The 18764-nt window shown below is 43.3% G+C and overlaps 1 protein-coding gene across 2 annotated transcripts in view; it reads left to right on the top strand.

The window, feature by feature from the left end:
• The first annotated feature begins 3712 nt into the window (after positions 1-3712).
• Positions 3713-18764, top strand: part of LOC119657797 (cAMP-specific 3',5'-cyclic phosphodiesterase) — a 636985-nt gene continuing 621933 nt past the window's right edge. Inside the window, exon 1 of one of the 2 annotated variants that reach the window (XM_038064893.1) lies at positions 3713-4976. The gene's annotated coding sequence lies outside the window, so the exon portion shown is untranslated. Of the gene's footprint in view, positions 4977-5025; positions 5160-18764 lie in introns of those variants that run through there. The other variant, XM_038064894.1, reaches the window with a different exon arrangement.

Raw genomic sequence — 18764 nt, 5'->3', positions numbered from 1 at the left:
CCTCATTAACGTTCCGTCAATCCCCGCTGACAATCAGGTGAGAGTGAACACTGAAGCCATCCGCAACACAACCCTCCGCGACACATATAAGAGGGATGCCGCAATAACTGCAGTCAACAGACGACCAGGAGATGAAGCATCAACAAATGATCTTCACAATCACCTGAAGAACGTTATCATGGATACGGCCACAAGCATACTTGGCCCCAGGCGCAAAAGGAGTCGGAACGGCTTGTTTGACGTTAAACGTAAGCCCGCGACGGAACCGAAGAATGCCGCATACCGAGTAATGTTGCATTCTCAAAGAACGCGGGCACGCGCAGAGGCTTATCGCGACCTCCGACGAGCGGAGAAGCGACTTCAAAGACGGAAAAAGGAAGCCTGGGAGAACCAACAAGTCTGTGAACTAGAAAAGTGCAGGGAGCAACCGCACCAGGCGCGCCTTATACACCTCGATGCTCATCCTGCTGAGACAAAGAAGGAAATCTGATTTTCGACAGAATGGGCATATTAGAGCGCTGGGTTGACTACTTTGATGAGCTACTGAACAACCAGAACATCGGCGAGTTGGAGGTCCTGCCAACTGATGACGACAGACAAATACTGCCACCACCAAGTTTAGGAGAAACAGTCCGTGCAATTCATCGGTTAAAAAATCATAAGTCGCCAGGAGCCGATGGAATTACAGCCGAATTGGTTAAATATGGAGGCGACCAGTTACACCAAGTGGTTCATCAACTTGTGCTCAAGGTATGGGACAGCGAATCAATGCCTGACGATTGGCAACGAGGCATTATCTGTCTCATACATAAAAAGGGAGATATCACACAGTGCAGCAATTATAGAGGTATCACGTTGCTGAGTACCATCTATAAGATATTCTCCGCTATCTTGCTAGGCCGGATAGCCCCATACGCCAGGAACATCATTGGCCCATACCAGGTAAATCGGCAACAGATCAGATTTTCTCTGAGCGGCAAGCGATAGAAAAACTGTTGGAATATGGACACGACAAGGGGATGCGCTATCATGCGTCCTCTTTAACCTGGCCCTGGAGAAAGTGATCAGTGATGCTGAGGTAAATGCAAGAGGTACGATCCTCTTTAAGTCTACACAATTACTGGCCTATGCTGACGATATCGACATCATGGGAAGAACCACCCGAGACGTACAAACTGCTTTCATCCAGATCGAGCAGCCGGCAATTGGGGCGAGATCTTGGGCTGCACATCAATGAAGGCAAGACAAAATCTATGGTGGTAACGTCGGCACCGAAAACCAACCAACCAATAACATCAAACCGCATTGGTCAAACGGGAAGAATAAGGATAGGACAATACAACTTTGAGACCGTGGACAATTTCTCTTATCTAGGGTCGAAAATCACAACCGATAACAGCTATGATGATGAAATGCGCGCACGGTTGTTGTCAGCCAACAGAGCCTATTTCAGCTTACAAAGACTGTTCCGCTCGAAACGTCTCACCATAGGGTCAAAGCTCTTACTGTACAAGACTATGATCTCGCCAGTCCTCATGTATTCCTCGGAAACTTGGGTTCTTAGCAAGAAAAATTGCGCATTCTTGGCCGCGTTCGAGAGAAGAATCCTCTAAAGAATTTTTGGCCCCTACATGAGAATGGACGATTCCGTAGCCTACACAATGACGAAAGCTATGGGGGATACCATGACCGTCCGGTTGTGGATAAAATCCGGCTTAATAGGTTACGGTGGGCGGGTCACTTAATCCGTATGGATGAGGATGATCCAGCCCGGAAAGTCTGTAAGGGCAATATCTATGGTAGAAAAAAGAAGACGAGGCAGACCCTGCCTAAGATGGAGCGATGGCGTAGGCCAGGACGCCAGACAGCTTTTAAGGATATCGAATTGGTGGACCTCGGCGCAAAACCGGGATGTCTGGAGTTGCTTATTAAGGCAGGCCTAGACTGGATGCTGGTTGTTGCGCCGTTGATGATGATGATGAACTAGGAACTGAACGGTGGTCCCGGGGAGGAGTGTGGAGAAAATATGGGAGGTTTTAGTCGATAAGAGTCCGGCATGCGTGTCTTAGATTCCAGATGCGTATGTATGATAGATTTTTCCCAGTCAAAAAAACTACTACAGACAGACAGAAACCGATTTTAATAAGGTTTTGTTTTACACAAAACCTTAAAAATGAAACGCCCACTTCGTTAAAGTTCATTATTCCTAATTCACTATTCCTGGTGGTCAAAACTCATCAGTGGAACAATGCAGAAAGAAGATTTGATTGTGTATAATATAGTCCTCGCCGGGCATTTGTCCTGAAACTCGGTTGCCATTGGATTAATGCAGGATATAACACAAAAGCAGGTTAATGTCTCCATTTGCATGCATTCATTTTTGATCGGACAATCAGTTTACAGCTTGTTTGGGTTCTTTCTACCAACAAGATCATTAATTTCTGAAAAAAAATTGTTTAAGGACTTCGTTTTCCTTCAGGGCCACTGCAGACATCAAGTAACATATTTCCTCTGTTATTTTCATTCCTGTAACTCCTCTTTCAGAATAGGAAGGAAAGTTGCATAATTCGTTGAAGCTATTTGCACCTAATTTATTTCGATACATACGAGTACTGTTGCTTGCTGTTGGGCACATTAGAAAATTCCATAATCTCTTCAGGATCGCGTCGGATCGGTGAAACTCTGCAGACTTCGACGAATTGCGACAATCAAAGCACCAAAACTAGTTTCAAAATTACAAGGACTGTTTTGAAATTTACTGGAATTAGGGAAAGCGTTGAATCTTTGAGTACAAAAACCGCTATCACTTCCTATTTCCTTCCTTTCACAACGTCTTGCAATGGGTGAATTGGAACTATCTGTTGGATGTATTCAGAAGTGATTTAGTGACTTGCAATGTAGGCAGTTTCATATTTAAGATACAAATCATAATAAAGTCTCTTAAATATCGTAGTCGATACAAAGTCAGACAGGAAAGATGAAACCGCTTATCTGCTTCTTGCAGCTCACGTACGTTTAAATAGAAAAGTCTGGCCTGAAAAACTTAAAACTGATGCTCGCCGAAACCGGGCGTTGATCGCATTACGAACGCCCCTACATTATTTGCTTCAAAGGGCCAAGCTCAAAATCCACCCTTCGAATGATGGTGGATGAATGTCAGACCAGGATTTCGTTTTATGAATTTATTTGATAGACTTCCTCGGAAGATTTTCCGCAACTTGTAACCGACTGTGTGCCCATAAACTTCGATTACTTTCCAAAATGTATATATGCGAGTATGTATGCACAAGAAAGGCAAGAGCCTCTCGATGGTATTCCAATACACGGACGAATCAAGGATTTTGCGCCGCTTCCCTTTCGAGTGTTATCTGTGGGGAAATGGGGAAATTAGATAAAATCACCGAGGGTGTGCGTGTCGTAACGGAAGCTTTCTGAGCGAAAGCTCGGCATTCTAGGCAAACTAAACTCTCACCAACACTAGTGTCCGGTTTTCCCGCCTGCTATCCAGCCAGTGGGTGGTCAAGCCGATATGTGGGGATGCACCTTGGCGCTTTCCCAATGCTTTTATTTCCGTTGCTGGGAATTTTCTTCGTCTGGTGCGGGTGTGTAAGTGCGAATTTTTCGAATACGGCTGAGTGGCGGACCGCGGACCCGAAGCTTTTCCGAACCGACCTTCACCTATCCGCTGTATCTCACTTGCTGGCATTGACGCTGGGACAATATGGGACAATATGATTCTGGTGGAATCGGCGCCGGTTTTGGAGCATTCGGATTGAACATGGTGCGTGGTGCATTTAAGGGTTTCTGCTTTTTGGGAAGCAGCGGCTTCTATCCATCTGGCCGAGGCGGCCCTGTGTTAGTTGTGCGGGGCATCTGAAAGCGTTCGTCACGGGAGAATTCGTGTGGAGTTTGGCGGAGCGTTGTTCGTGCAATTTTCAACAGGGAAAACTTGTGTGGTGTGTAAACAGTAATTCTCACCGCTGCGGTTTAGGGGTCGTCACGGGCGACGCGATTTCCTGGCAATCGTGCGTAAATCAGCGAAATGGAAAATATTCAAGTGGGCAGTATTTTTCATGGCAAATCTGAATTTTCCACCGGCCTTAAGTGATTTCAATTGCACTGTGCGCTAGCTTGAAGCAGTGGGTGATGTATGTGCACTATCGTCCTTAATGTGCTTTCAGTAAAATAAATCGCTTGCCAAGCTGTTCGATCCACTCGAGCCCGAGTAGAGTCCGGTGCAGTCGTTGCCTCGGCTGGAATCGCGAAAGAGGATCCTATGACGCGCGGATAGGCGCTTACCCGCAAATACCAAGCAATACTCGTAGCTAACAGTCTCGGGGCGCACCACAGGCACCTGAGGACGTCCGTTTCTGACATGACGGAACAGGTGGGAAAAAGTATCTGAATTCGGCAGGAAGCATGTTAATTGTTCCCAGAATTGGTTTTCTTCCCGTTTGCCAATTGCGTGACAGTGGACAGTGCAGTTTAGTGAAAATTTAAAATTTTGCAGTTGCATCTTGCCACTTGCCTTCCAGTAACGCGCTGCGGGGAGGCTTTCTTGTGTGGTAATGTAAACGCGATAAGAAAACCTGGAAAAGCCTGGATAAATGTTTACTTCTGTAGTGAGTAAGTGCTGCATGGATCCTACAGTTGTCGTTTCTGTTCTAGTTTATTTACAAAAAGCGGCATAGTATTGGTGCTACGGCGTAATGGGCTTGCTGCTCTGGTGAGGATAAAATAAATGTTTACAGTGCCCCCTTTGTTTGCAAGTGTATTAGTGAATTAGAATTCCGGAAAACCCTTTTGAAAACAATGTCAAATGAGTAAATGAAATAATATTCCCTTCGAGTAGGCTGCAAGGCTCCCGATGAAACCGCTTCAACGGTTGGAGCTTGTGTAAGCGAATAGTGAACTCGGCCCAATCCACTGGATATACATTATATGCATTCGGAAGTGCTCTGGAGCAGAATGACAAAGTAAGGCTAATGATAAATATGTTATGTAGGACTTTGCAGCGTTAGGATTTCTAGAAGGATGGGATCCACTGATTACCCCCTTCTGGAGTGAATACTATCTGCCTGTTGTGTATGTGTAGTTTCCTTGTCCTCTACAGCTTCTGAGATCCTGATGAACTGCTAAGGAGTAAGGTGTTGCATTATGTAAGTATGCGCGCGCAGTCACACATTTCAGAGTACAGTGGTCCCAAATGGATAGTTGACAAGTAAAACGTGTACATAAATGTACACACATATATAGCAGAATTAACATTCGCCCTACGGGATGAGCATTTTCACTTCAACGGTACACAGCTTACATCGGGAATATTAAAACGGGGCACAATATGGCTGGATGTGCATTTTGACTAGAGTTGATAATTCTGAACTAAAAGCATTAAGCACCTAAAGCAACAAGTAGGAACAGTTGACAGACTGTTAAGTAAATCGGAGACCAGCAAGCGTCCATCGATTGCTACCACGATAGTGTCGGTTTTTCAATCTGTTGAAAAGTATTATTCGATGAACAAATTGTTTGCATGGCATTGATAACGCGACTATCACGCATAAAATGCATTTATTTTTGATTATGTTCGAGGACAATATTTTACTTTTTCGTAATTCAAAATCAGGGAGAATGAAGACCTTGGAGGACTGCAGGCTTGGTGTGAACAAACCAATGAAGAACCGATCAACCGATAGTATGAGCATCAAGAATACAACGTGATCTCTCACCTCAGTTGCAGCACTGTGTGCGAATCCTGCAATATAGAAACATACTTGTTGATTACCGTTCGCATATTAGCCGTAAGTCTCCCTTATATTGGTAATTTTAGTAAAGTTCAGCCAAAAGCTGTCACGTACCCATTCTTCTTTTTAAGGTTTTGTTTTGCAAACAAAACCTTATTAAAATCGGTTCAACGTCTGTCTTTTTTTATACGTTGCAAGGTGGAAAAGTTTAAAATCTACCGCTGGCTCCTGCCATACGGTTATGTGAGACTTTTACTCACTAAAACCACCTCCTTTTCCTTCGCTTACCCCGCGGGACTGCCATTTCGGTATTACATCGCGGGGCAGGATCAGTTATGAACTGCGACTTCTATCGTTATTTGTAACTTTCCTGCGAAGCTCCTCCCTCCTCAGCAGATTGTGGATCGCCTTCATTAATTTGTCCACCGCCCTCCAAGATGTTTCAGAGGCTAGCATGTGGTCCACGATATTCTCGGGTGTCAACCGTGCCTCGCCGTCAATTTTCGCCTCCGCTCTGTGTGCAGCGAACCGCGGGCAGTTAAAAACAACATGCTCCGCATCTTCCGGAATCATCATGCATGTCGGGCAATACAGGGATTCGTCACGCCCGAAGCGATAAAGGTATGCACGGTATCCTCCGTGTCCGCTTAGGAATTGAGTTAGGTGGTAACTAACCTCACCGTGCCTTCGCTTGATCCATTTAGAGACATCTGGAATAATCCTGTGTGTCCAGCGTCCTTTAGGTGAATCATCCCACCTTTTTTGCCATTCCAAAATAGAATCACTTCGTGCCAATTCCCGACGATTGGTATAGGACTCACCGATTGCATATGATGGGTCATAGAGGCGTCGGCCCTCGTTCGCCAAGATGTCGATGGGATCATGCCGGCTATCACATAAGCTGCTTCATCTGAAGTTGTACGGTAAGCGCATGACGTACGTAATGCGCTCAATCGGTATGGGGCTGCGATTTTTCTTCTGTTTGCTTCCACATTCAAAGACGATGCCCAGACTGGAGCTGCATAAAGCAAGATGGAGCTAACAACACTCGAGATCAGGAGCCGACAGCTTTGCCTAGGACCACCTATATTTGGCAACATTCTTGCCAACAATGTAGCCACTCCGGAAGCCTTGGTTGCTAAATTTTCAAGATGAGACTTGAATTTCAGTCTTTGGTCAACCATGACTCCTAGGTACTTAAGCGTTGGCTGCGATTGTATTATGTGTTCATCAATCCTGATCGTTATCGACGTCTGCTTCCTTCGCTTTGTAATCAAAACTATCTCGGTTTTATGCTCCGTGAGTGTCAGACCAGCTTCCTCTAGCCAAGACCTGATTTCACAAATTGCCTCGTTTGTAAGTACCTCGATCTCATCAATGTCTTGGGCCAGGATAGTTACTCCAATATCGTCTGCGAAGCCAATGATTGCCACTCCTTTGGGTAGTTGCAACTTTAAAATGCGGTCGTACATTACTATCCACAGGAGAGGACCGAGGACTGATCCTTGTGGAACCCCTCAGGTTGTTGTATACGTCTTAGGTCCATCGTCCGAATCGTAACACAATATCCTCTCCCGGAGAAATTCCATGACTATGTGCGCCAGATATTTAGGAGCGCCCAATTTGGCTAAAGCCGCAATAATTTTGCTCCACTTTGCCGTATTAAAGGCATTCTTCACATCGAGAGTAACTACCGCGCAAGATTTATTAGCCTCCATTGCTTTTTCCGCAATTTCCGTCACCGTGCTGATGGCATTGACACAACATTGCCTTTCGGAATCCGAACTGCCTGTCTGACAGACCACCCTCCCTTTCTGTGATCGGTACAAGCCTATTGAAGATGACCCGTTCGAAAAGTTTACCGATGCCGTTTAGCAGGCATATAGGTCTATAAGACGAAGGATCACCTAAAGGTTTATTTGGCTTCGGGATTAGCACAAGCTTCTGTTTCCTCCACTCTTCCGGGAAAATCCCATCTATGGGGCACGTCGTAAATGTTTCAGAGAACCTTGGAACTGTTTCGACGGCCACTGTCAGCGCTTTATTCGGAATGCCGTCTAAATCTGGGGCTTTATTTTCGGCAATCTTCTTCGCGGCTTCCAGGCCTTCTTTCGTGGTTACCTCGGGAATTTCACCAGGATCTATCTGGACAGTGGGTAGTTTCGACTCACTTGAGACGTATGGGAAGAGAGTGCTAATAATTTCCCGCAGCAAATCAGAGTTGGTGATCGGCGGTGAGCGGTTTCCCTTGATTGTTGCCATAACTGCCTCGTATGCACCTCCCCATGGGTCGAAGTCCGCTTCCTTGCATAACCTCTTGAAGTGTTCAGTTTTACTTCTAGAGATGGCTGCTTGCAATTCTTCAGACTCAGACCGGTCTCTGCTACGCTGGCTGTGTCTTCTGGTTTTAAGGGAAACTTTACGAAGTTCTTCGATTTCGGATTCCACCAGAAGTTGGGCATTCGTTTTTTGAATAACATGCGGCAAGGCATGGAAGCGTCACAAGCTTTTTGTAACTTTTCAAGGACCTGCGCCACCTTTTCTCGTGCAAGGTTTTTGGATGTCCAACCCGATACTGCAGTGTTCTTGATTCGCTTTCCTTCTGTCGTACGCTCCATCTGGAAGATGATAGCCTGATGGTCACTGTGCGTGTATTCCTCGTTCACCTACCATTGGGGATCCTTAGATAATGAATCGCTAACAAAGGTGTGGTCTATTACCGATCCCATATCCCGTCTCCGAAAAGTATTGACGCCGCCAGTATTTGCCAGAACTGTCTGTCTGTCACAAGCACTTTTCTCAGAAACGGCTATATCGATTAGCACGAAATTTGGTGAGAAGGTGGGAACTGTGGACCCCCAGACATACAGTGAGTGATATCCTTCTACGTTGAAATTTAGGTAAAGGGGGTAAAAGGGAGGTGTACAATTTTTTTTCACCGAATATAGTCATGTGGGATATCAAATGAAAGGTCTCGATTAGTGCTTTTCGAGGCCAGTCTTAGTTTTGAGATTTATTAGAATGGCGGGGAGTGGGAGGGGTGGAAAGTGATGATTTCTTTAAGGGACCCATTCTCAGGAACTACCCAACCGAAAAATCTGAAAAAAACATGAAGCTGTCTCTGTATGGTGCCCAGGCCTCTCCATATCGATATCTTTTCAAGTTAAGTTAATAATAGTATATTACCATATTTTTGGGAAAATTGAGTAAAACCCCTTTTAACTTTATCTCAGAGTTATAAAGTTGGCAGTAGTATAAAATATAATATAAAGCATATTATCCCCAAGTTTGATCAAAATCATACTATTAGTGACAAAGTTACAGTAGCTCAAAATTGTCTTTACCATGTAAATTTACAATCGGAAGTTCTAAATCTGACATGCTAACTGCATATTCTTAACGGGCTATATATAAATGGGATAGTTCTACACTCAAATATACTCATACAAGAAGCAAACAAAACCTTTCATACCTGAAGCGCCCAGCTTCTGGTTTCCCGACTTGTTTATATCTGTTGTAGGTTAAATTCTTCGCATTTGGTAATAATATAAAACTCAGAGTGTGCAGTGTATGAGGTTGACTATTATGAATACAGGGCTTTCCAGCAAATGATTTATTTAAATCGCTTTCTAAAAAATAGAGGGAAATGGAATTTTTAACTATGTGACACGGAGCTGTCTTGCAATCGTCGCTCCTCACATCTTCTTCTTTTTCTTCAGCCTTTGTCACATTCACAAGCGGAGTCGGCTTGTCGTGATCGGTTTCGTCATTTTATTTTATCAAACGCCTGATCTGAATGCAATCGGGAGGCTATTAAATCCCCATCCACCCTATCAAGCCACGGTTGTTTCGGACTGCCTTTTGGTCGTTTACCATCGACTTTGATGTTCAGACTGATCTTGGCAAATGAATTCTCGTAAGCACGAATTACGTGACCATACCATCGAAGACGCCTCACACGCAGTTTTTCCACGATCGGTGCAACCCCATATCGATCGCGGATATTCTCATTTCGGACGTGATCAAAACGGGTCAAGCCACCAGGGCAATAAAACAACTCCATTTCCGCAAGACGCCTTTCATTGTCTTTTATACTTGGCCAACACTCAGAACTATAGAGAGTGTCAGATGGACGATATTGCGGTAAATTTTAGATTTGAGTTGTGGAATGCTACTTCATTCAGATCGTATTAATGCGTGAAGCAATTTCAAAACGCAGCCTCCATTGGCTGATAATATTGATCCGAGATATTTAATTCGCTCAGTTCTGGGCAGGTTATTGAAGCTGACAGCCAATGGAGAACTGCGTTATGCTTCTCGCATAGGGAAACACAAAACCTTTTATACCTGAAACGTCAAGCTTCCGGTTTCCCGACTTGTTTGTTATTGCATTCCGAGGCTGCAAATCTATACTGAATGAAAAAGCTGGTTTCGTCGTATTTTTCAGTGGCATTTCACTTACTTTGGTGGAAAAGAGCACCCTTTGGAATTTAAACTGGCCCCACGCTGAATCATTGGACTTCAGATATTAATCCATGAAATATGTAGCTTTGAATTAATCCAATATGAAAAGAATAATCAGAAACAAGGAAGGATGTGTTCTGTAAGATATCTCTGCTTTTTGTTCTGATTGGCCTGTTGAGCACCTGCTGCTTTATTTTTTTTTTATGTTTGAAGATGCTGATATTGATGTAAGATATTACTGTTGTTCCAGCGTTGTTTCTACTTCTATCTATTGTGATAGAACTTCAAGTTTTCCACCTATTTTGAGATTTTATTAACAATTTCGGGAAGGATTCTATGATATCGGATGTGGGCTGGTATGAGAAATATTATGGTAAATTATTTTAAATAAAAAATAATAGTTATTCCACAATAAGGTCGCATAAATCTTATGTTACGTTATATGTATGTATATCTGGCAGAAAATCATAATTACTTTCATCACATGTTTTACAGTTTTGTGTAAAACAAAGCCTTATTAGAATCAATTCAATGTCTGTCTGTCCATCTGCGTGTTTGTCACATCCGATTTACTCGGATATTTTTGAATGAGCTATGAAGGAGAAAATAATAACATTTTGTTTTCTATTTTCTGCCGTTAATATTCTTCTTATTATTTTATGTTGCACAGAAAAAACAAAAAAGTTAGCATTTTTGTAGTCAAAAAAACTTGGACACTTCGAGATATCATTTCATATCGGCAACACGTAACGTGATTGCGGTTCAAAGACTTCACTTAAAAGAGCTAAATATATAAATATAAATATTTCAATAATAACGAAAGTGTACGGGAAATAGCTGAAATAAAAGAAAAGCCAAAGTCCATTGTGTATTACATCACACAAAATTTTGAAGAAAATGGATCCGTTTATCGCAGAACAGGTATTGGCTGAGAAATTTTACGGGACATAAGGAATAATTCGAAGACAACTGGAGTATCTATTGCACAGAATTTGGAACACAAAGGTATAGTGACAGTTCATCCCCAAATTGTCTCCATAGGGAGGGATACAGGGCCTATATTTTGAAGAAAAGAAACCACCCCTTTCCCAAAAGAATATTAAAAACTCGAATATGCTCAAGGGTTCGTTTATAAGCCAGAAGAGTTTTGGAAAATAGTTATTTTTTGCGACGAGTCGAAATTTGACATTTGCGGTTCTGATGGCCGCAATTGGTGTGGAAAAGAGTAGGCACTGCCTTGAAAGACGTTAACATTGTACCAGCGTGTGTGTGGTGATGAAAGGGTAGTATAAGTCCCAGGGCGAAAGTGGATTGGTATCTACAATGGAGCATAAAACCTGGGAAATGCCTGCTGAACCAACACCGAAAGCTGTGACCGCTGGGAGCTCTTTCTTAATGAAAAGTTGCAGATGGAGTTGCATGAAGGCGAGTCTATCGTGCCTGAAAACGGGACAAATTGTACCAACAGGTTCTCCAGCCTGGGGGTTGAGTAGGGCTGACAAGTGTTCAGGCGATACATTGGTTCCTATAGCTTACACAAATGATAAGGGACTGCGGATTATTCAATTAGCAGTGTCACATGAAATGGTTGTTGGGAGTACCTGGTTTGCGCGAAAAACGGTCCACAAACAAACGTGGGCCTCTCCAGATGGGACCACTTTCAACCAAACTGACCACGTGTTGACCGAACGCCGTCACCTCTCAACTTTGATGAATGTCAGAACATATAGGAGGGGGAGGGGGAATATAGACTCGGATCGCCATGTCGTTGGCATGGTGCTCCAGGCTTGAATAACAACACCTAGAATCCCCTCTGACACTGAAGCCATCCACAGCACAGCCCTCGGAAACACCCAGAAGGAGGAAACGGATGCCGCAATAATCGCGGTCAACAGAGACTCTGGAGATGAAACATCAACAAATGATCTTCCCAATCACCTGAAGAACGTTATTTTTGATACGGCCACAAACATACTTGGCCCCCAACACAAAAAGAGTCGGAAAGGCTGTTTCGACGATAAATGTAAGCTAGAAATGGACTTCACAGCGACTTCACAGACGGAAAAAGTATACCTGGGAGAAACAACAAGTATGGGAACCCGAAAAATACAGGGAGCAACCGCATCAGGGGCGGAAGTTGTACAAACAAGTCAGCAAGATGAAGCCTTACATACCTCGATGCTCATCCTGCCGAGACAAAGAGGGAAATCTGATTTCTGATAGAATGGGCATATTGATGCGATGGGTTGAGTATTTTAATTAACTGCTTAACAAGCAAAATATTGGCGAGTTGGAGGTCCCGCCATCTGAAGACGACAGACAAATGCTGCCACCACCAAGCATAGAAGAAAAAATCCGCGCAATCCACCGGCTTAAAAAATATAAGTCACCAGGAGCATCATCTTTTCATCGAGTTTAAAGTCGCCTATGATAACACAGCCAGAATTAAACTGTACACGGCCGCGAGAGTTCGGTATCCCGACGAAATTAATCAGACTGGCTAGGCTGACCCTGACAAATGTGCAAGGCCTCATAAAAGCAGCAGGATCACTCTCGAGACAATTCGAGATCAACAACGGTCTAAAACAAGGGGATGCCCTATCATGCGTCCTCTTTAACTTGGCTATAGAAAAAGTGATCCGTGATGCTAAAGTAAATGCGAGGAACACGGTCCTCTTTAAGTCCACCCAACTGCTGGCCTAATCTGACGATATCGACATCATGGGAAGAACCACCCGAGACGTACAAACTGCCTTCATCCAGATCGAGGAGGCGGCAGGAGATCTTGCGTTGCACATCAATGAAGGCAAGACAAAATATATGGTGGCAACGTCAGCACCAAGAACCATCCAACAACATCAAACTGCACTGGTCAAACGGGAAGCGTCAATATAGGAAACTACAACTTTGAGACCGTTGATAATTTCTCCTATCTAGGGTCGAAAATCACAACCGATAATAGCTACGACGATGAAATCCGCGCAGGGTTGTTGGCAGCAAACAGACCCTATTTCAGCTTATTCTTACTGTATAAGACTATGATCTTGCCAGTTCTTATGTATTCCGCGGAGACTTGGGTTCTTAGCAACAAAAATTGCGAACTCTTGGCCGCGTTCGAGAGAAGAATCCTCCGAAGAATTTTTGGGTTCCTACATGAGGATAGACTATTCCGTAGCCTACATACCATGATCGTCAGGTTGTGGATAAAATCCGGCTCAATAGGTTACGGTGGGTGGGTCACTTAATTCGTATGGATGAGGATGATCCAGCCCGGAAAGTCTATGAGGGTAATATCTATGGTAGAAAAAGAAGAGAAGATCTATGGTAGAAGAAGGCAGATCCTGTCTGAGATGGAGCGATGGCGTAGGCCAGGACACAGGACAGCTTTAATGGATATCGAATTGGTGGGCCTCGCCGCACAATCGGAATGTCTGGAGTTTCTTAATAAGGATACCGATTGCTGCGCGTAAAATGATGATGATGAATACTGCACCAGCATCTAAACACGGTGGTGACAACATCATGGTTAGGGTGCTATGACATCTAAAGGACTAGGGTTCCCATATATAATCCAGGAAAGCTCACTAAAGTGGGCTACCTTAATATACTAAGGCAGCATATACCAGCTACGATAGCAGTGTTGTGGTTGCCAGAAGATATCATGTTAGTTCATAACAACGACCCAAAACACACAGTCATGGTCGTTAAGGAATGGCTGCTTTACCATGTCAAAAAGGGAGATAAGGGACAAAAGGAATATCACATAAAGGATGTTTGGAGCTCTCTAGCGGAAGTCAGCGAAAACCTTGTAGGTTCAATGAAAAGAAGACTTCTCACAGTTTTAAAAGCTAACAGTCACAACACCAAATACTAATTTACCCAATTCGCAAACATTTATTTTCCTATTATTAAACTTGAAGTGTCCAAGTGTTTTTCTTACCCGCGCAAAATACTATTTTTTTGGTTTTGTTACTATTTTTCTGTTAAAAATGACACTAACAAAATTATAATAACGGTTAAAAACATACATAAAAAATACTGTTTTTTTTCCAAGAATTTGTTAAAACATCGGATTTTCGAGATATTTGACTTCGAAGTGTATTGCCGTAACTGTCCAACTTTCTAATTGGTTGACTGTATTTATATGGAACTCATTACTCTTCGTAAAATTACCACGCATCAGCCAAACAAAAATGAAAAATTAACACTTAAAAATTAAATTAAAAAAGTCATTACAATTTTAACTTCTTCTTTTCTTCAACCTTTATCCCGTTCACAAGCGGGGTCTGCTCGTCGGGATCGGTTTTGAAATTTTATTTAATCAAATGCCTGATCTGGATGCAATCGTGAGGCTCTTAAATCCCCATCCAGCGTGCGAAGAAACGTATCAAACTGTTGTTTCGGCCGGCCTTTTGGTCGCTTCGATGTTCAGACCAATCTTGGCATTTGAATTCTCGTTAGTGCGAATTACGTAACCATACCATCGAAGACGCCTCTCTGGCAATTTTTCCATGATCACTGCAACTCCATAACGATCGCGGATATCCTCATTTCGGATGTGACCAAAACGTGTCACGCCACTAGTCCAACGCAACATCTTTGTCTCCATTATCGCAAGACACCGTTCATTGTCTTTTATAGTTGGCCAACACTCAGAACCATAGACGGCGACAGGACGGACAACATTGCAGTAAATTTTAGATTTGAGACGTTTGTTGATACGTCGATCACAAAGAACACAGTTGTGGAACACCACTTCATCCAGGTTGCGTTAATGCATCAAGGAATTTCATAACGCAGTTCTCCATTGGCTGATAGTATTGACCCGAGGTATTTAAATCGCTCAGTTAAATCGCTGGTTCAGGTCACTGCCACTGACAGTGATTGTGTCTATTTCATGGGGATCGGTCATCAAAAATTCAGTTTTATTCAGATTCAAGCTAAGAACGTGTTGCGTGAGGTGATCATTCCATTTTTGGACAAGTTGCAGCGAGGTCATTTTGTCTATTAGACGCTAGGAAAACATCATCGGCATAAAGCAATGTATAGGGCGCTGGATGTTGGATATCCCGTGTGACAGTGTCCATAACAAGCCCAAAAAGGAGTGGTGAGAGGGCGCTTCCTTGATGAACATCAACAGAGACACGAAGTGGTTTTGATATAACCGCCATACTTCGAATTTTACTTTTCGGATCGTGATAGAGCAATTGAACCCAGCGCACGAATTCTTCTGGCACTAAGTGCTGTCGAAGAGCATACCAGATGAATTCGTGTGGCACACGGTCAAATGCTTTCTCCAGAGGCCGATGTTTCTCACGGTGTTTCCCCATGAGTAACCGCGCAGCGTGTATTGCGTCAGTAGTCCCGTAGTTCTTTATAAATCCGGCTTGATTTCAACGATTTCGCGATTATGGTTGTGAAGAATGCGTTCAAAAATCTTCATGATGTGGGAAAGTAATTGGATCGGACGATAATTTGAACGATCTGCTGCACTACTTTTCTTTTTCTATATCGAAACTGTGGTACTTTCTTGCCAGTCCGATAGTGTTCTATCTTCCTGAATAACCCTATCAAAGAATTCACTGAGCCACAGTGTCGGATCCCAGTTCTTGCTTTCTAGAGCTCATATGCGATGTCGTCAGGTCCTGTGCCTTGCCCCGGTTTCGTTCGTTTTATTGCTTCAGGTGGGGTGGCATGAAAGTCCTGGGGGGGTTCAACGTGAGTACCTGCCGTGTAGGCATAATCCCACGGTCCTCTTCGGAAACGGATTGATTTTGGGACCACAATCAGAGCCCCGCCATGCAAGCACAGCGGTTCTGGTTGATGCTGAGTGCAGGCTCAGCATTCATACCAGTGGACGCGAGGCCTATCTAACACCTCTGCCGCAGCTAAGGGGTGCGGCATCCGAGTTGTACAGCGCAACTCCACGCCTGAGCTCCGAGGAGCTCTGCCCGCGATGTAGGCATAACCACAACCACCATGAAACTCCCAATGGGGGGCCAACCGCAAATAACCCGGCCGAGAACACATCCTTCATGAATTCTTCTGGAGCATATGCTCTCAGAGGGCCATCCCGGTTCCCGTGGTACCAGATAACCTTCGGTGAGGCTTCGTGGCAGAGCCACTTCAGATGAGTCCCTTGCAGATTCGGCAATGATTGTGGAAGTGGAGGATGAGCAAATTCTTCAGTTGAAATCTGCTCGAAATATTCTCACCATCTATCCATCGCGGCTCGACGGTAAGCAAAGTACCGAGTTCGATATCCTGTGTGCGTTCGTTAAGACCGAATTTAATCGTGTAGAGTATCAAATGGTGTCAATTAGTACTTTCCGAATCTGATATTAGTTTTGAGGTGAATTGCAAACTGTGCGAATTAAAGTGAGACTGGACTCAATTTCGGAGACTTCCCAACCCAAAAATCTGAAAAAAAATAATGCGATGGCCTCATAGGGAACAGCTTTGAAATCAGTGACGGTGGTAAAATGTCGTCGTCTTAAGAGAATATAGTCGATTTACGTTTTACTGTTCGCACTATAAATCGTTTGATGAATCATGTATTCATAAGTACAAGGCATGGGTGTCCGCAAAATTGAGTGTAGACTCGCCACCCTCATAGCGTGCTTCAAGCCCCTTTCCTATATGGCACCTGTTACCGTCTGCCTTTTCACCAACATGACCATTAAGGTCGCCGGCAATGATGATATAGTCATCAGCAGGCACGTGACAAGTCTTTTCATCGAGAAGTTGCCAGAAGGCATTTTTCTCGGCATCAGGTCGACCTGTCTATGGTGTGTATGCGATGAAGAAATGAATAGTGCGATCAGCTGATATAATCACAGAAACCCTCTGAAATGGAACGCGAACACTATATTGATTGTGTGGGCTAGTAAAATAGTTTATAGCCATTTTTGCCGCGTCCGTGTTCTATGCCGCGGTTTTTGGTACCAGACCATCGGTTTCTTGCCGAGCGCAGATATCAATGCGCCTTTTCCGAACGGCCTTTCCAGTTAGGGTACCAATATTTACCGTACAGTTACATATTTGTTTTGCTCTGACTAACTTACTTACATCCTGACGCCGTCCATTCGTCAAGAACCCATCCCCATTTCTCAACAGGACCAGGGCTCGTCCTGCCGCGTCGACTGCAGTGCATGCCCTAGCATTTCTCCGAGGGTTGTTATTCGATCCGATCATCTTGTTTCTAACGACATTGCATTTTCTGGTTGGCTAGTCCTGGGATAAGCTTGTGAAGGTATTGTTAGTCAATTTTAATATCTGCCTCGTTGAGGTTATTCTGCAGTACGAGTGGTAAGAGTTGAAAGATAATCATTTCTCTGGTAGTGGATTCAATATCATTAATCTTTATTGTCTTATTTTTAATATGAATAATGAATGTTTCGCTAAGGATTTGCGTTTTATTCTGACGGCAATCCTTGCCAAAGAAATGAGAAATATAGTCTTGTCATTAATGACTTCCACTATCAACTGACTGTGATACTGATAACTGCAATGTGCACTGGATCCATCGAGGGTTTGTGAAATGCACTCGCTCCGAGTTAATTTTTGAAGTTCGTTTCTATTGCAAATTGTTATAATTCACATCGTAGTATATGGCCCTTAAATATCGCATTTGAACTGTTGGTTAACGAAAAAGCTGGAATATGGTACGAATACCATTTTGTTATTGTTGAGCGGTCATGAGAGGGTATGTTCGTAAATCCCGAGCGCTGCTCCCGCCTTCGACAATGTCACCCTAAAACAGAAGGGATATTTTTGAGGTGGGATTTATGTATCCTGGTTTATTTTTTGATTTAATTTGTTTATTTCTTTTAAAAACTATGTCGCTCGATTTATAATTTCTAGGCTTCGATTTCCTAACGTTAGGATTACTCATCTGATTCCTCTGATTGCGTAAAATCTCGTGTTTCATGTAAATAATAAACTTTGCTCTGAAATCAAGTTAACTCTGACTGGATAGTTCAGACCTATTAAAAAAGAGTGAGTGTGAGGAGTTGGAAAGAATTCAGGACGCTTATGCTATACGCATCTCACGGTTTGCAAGATAGTGAATTGAATTTTTCAGCGGTACCATTCACTTCACTTTTTTATGATGGTGTGTATTTCTAATCCTTCCAAAAAAAATTAGATTAATTGGACTGGCAATGCCTCTTCCGTTGTATTCTTGGCATCCTGAGATAATGATTTTCTCACGAAGATGTGCGACAGATCTTTTCTTTACGTGGAACAGTTTGGTAAACTTACTAAACTTGTCACATCCCAGGTATTTTTCGCCTCCACTCTCCCATAAGTCAATGTGTAAAATTTCAGTAAGCTTTCCTAGAATAGGTGTTTCCTGCAGTTCTGGTTTGAAAGGATGACATTGCAAACATAGCAGTTTTAACAGCATGGTGATTTTAGGAAAATAGTGTTTTTCAAGTATTTGTTCCATACTCTCCTAATGGTTCTGGTGGGACCTTTTGTGTTCTCGTCGTATTATCCCGAATTTATTTTCCTTTTCAACATCTTCGACGATGCATTGGGTTATATGTACTTTAT

Source organism: Hermetia illucens, chromosome 5 (genome assembly GCF_905115235.1).
Source record: "Hermetia illucens chromosome 5, iHerIll2.2.curated.20191125, whole genome shotgun sequence".
NCBI classification, from domain to species: Eukaryota; Metazoa; Arthropoda; class Insecta; order Diptera; family Stratiomyidae; genus Hermetia; species Hermetia illucens.
The sequence above is the reverse complement of the archived record's forward strand: the minus strand, read 5'-3'. Positions and strand labels throughout refer to the sequence as shown.